The sequence below is a fragment of the Penaeus chinensis genome, chromosome 26 (assembly GCF_019202785.1).
Source record: "Penaeus chinensis breed Huanghai No. 1 chromosome 26, ASM1920278v2, whole genome shotgun sequence".
NCBI classification, from domain to species: domain Eukaryota; kingdom Metazoa; phylum Arthropoda; class Malacostraca; order Decapoda; family Penaeidae; genus Penaeus; species Penaeus chinensis.
Window position 1 is genome coordinate 17,629,916 of NC_061844.1, and position 2,070 is coordinate 17,631,985.

Genomic DNA, 2,070 nt, shown 5'->3' on the forward strand with positions numbered 1-2,070 from the left:
TTTTTTATCTTCGCATTAACTAAAACACCATCACAATAAGCCATAAGCATAACATGTATCATACACCCATATTACATTGGAGCCGACAGCCAGAGCTCACCAGTTACCACGTGGAGCAAAGACCAATGCATTTAAATCCCTTGCCGGTCATGTTTATTTACATCGCTCAGCTGACTCGCGACATACCAACCTCAGACGAAACTGCGTTGGAATCGAAAAGTTGGTACACCTGTGACGTCAAATACCACACGCGAAGTCCACCCATTCACAGATTCTTCAGAGAACAATAACGTCCAAGTTCACGTAGTGTCATGCCCTGGATTTGTGACAGAGACCGTCGTATTATTGTTGGGATTCTTGCGTATATGTAAAGCCCAGAAAATGATGTAGGAAGCATACACATCAAGTATAATAAGTTTCCAGGAGACAAGACTGGAGATCTTTGGTAGAGAAAATGTGAGTAGTGAGATATTTTAGCCGTCATCTTTATCTTTGTACTAAGTTCTAAGTATGTAATGGTGTAATGGATATAACTTGCATCATCAAGTTAGAAAGAACAAGATGCACTGCCAAGTACAAAATGTTGCAAGACAAGACACACGTGATCACACCGTGGGCCAACAAGCACTGTGTTGACTCTGGGGTACAGAAAGCTTAAACGGCCTGGATGAATATTTGAATATGAATGAAGTGTGTATGTGTTGTTGTGTATGTTATATATATGTGTGTGTGTGTTTGTGTGTGCGTGCTTGTGTGTGCGTGCGTGCGTGTATGTTAGTGTATACATTGACAGACAGACGGGGAAAACGTTATTATGCCTACGATTAATGAAAAACTGAATGCGCCAAAACAAAGGTCATACGGTACGCTTGCAACCGAACGACAGACAACCATCCAATAGTATTGGGAAAACTGCATTTCAAAAAAGAAAGAAAAAAAAAAAAAAAAACTCGTCAGGTTATAACTATCTTTGCAAAACTAGGCTTTGGAAGAAAATGAGGTGGACGAGATGCAGAGTTTTGGCTTATGTAAAAGACCTCATCATACCTACGTGTTGTAAAGCAAAATATCAACGGTTTTAGCTTTCCTTTACTTTTTCATATGATAGTTGAGAAGATTGTGTAATTTACCATATATGTATATATTAGAGTGGGTGATTATGTGTATGTATATGCATATTATATATATACAAATATGTGTGTGTGTGTATGTGTATATATACATAATGTGTGTGTGTGTGTACACATGCGTGCGCGTGCAGGTATGCGTGTCCGTGTAACACAAACACTGACATGTAAATACATTCATATAAATAATTAAGATATTAATATAGCTCCAGATACAAACACAGCTAAACTAAAGATCCGCCCCGAGATACAAGGTCACTATGCATGGGCAAGTATAAATAAATCACCCCATCCTCTCTCTTTTTTCTCTTTTTTTTTGCGAGCATCAAGGTCGTCTGGCGGTGCGAGGCTAGAGGAACCTTGAAGTCCTCAGTAGCAAGCTATTTGACTGGTGACTAAAGGGTATCTGTTTGGGTGTGGAAGTCTCTCTATATATACGAGTTAGTGCCGGGCCATGTGGCATCAGATTCGGCGCTTTGGGTGATCCGACCGTCTTTTGTTAGTGCGTAAATATTTTGGGAGTGCCTAGCATGTTTGGACACCGACCTCATGTTTGTATATATGCATACATATTTATATATTAATGTACCTGTTTCATGTTTTCATGCACACGCACATATGTATGTGTATATATATATGTATGTATGTATATCACACATACATATATACATATTAATAAGCACACGTGTGTGTGTATATATACATACATACACATACACATACATACTTATACATACTTATACATAAGCACACACACACATTGACGGACTACTTCGCCAACTACTTTGGCGGGAAAACCAAGTGCATGCGATACATAGTTATTTTTCTTGTGGCTTTGTTGCATTTCTGTTCGCACAAGTTATATGTTTATATCTATGTATGTATGTATGTGTATGTATATATATATATATATTAAGGGTGTGTATGTGTGTGTATGTGCGCG

The 2,070-nt window shown here is 38.4% G+C and overlaps 1 protein-coding gene across 4 annotated transcripts in view; it reads left to right on the top strand.

Moving 5' to 3' along the window:
• Window positions 1-213: 213 nt before the first annotated feature.
• Window positions 214-2,070, top strand: part of LOC125039230 (solute carrier family 2, facilitated glucose transporter member 8-like) — a 24,000-nt gene continuing 22,143 nt past the window's right edge. The window contains exon 1 of one of the 4 annotated variants that reach the window (XM_047633036.1): window positions 214-456. The gene's annotated coding sequence lies outside the window, so the exon portion shown is untranslated. Of the gene's footprint in view, window positions 457-1,505; window positions 1,634-2,070 lie in introns of those variants that run through there. The other 3 variants (XM_047633035.1, XM_047633039.1, XM_047633041.1) reach the window with 3 other exon arrangements.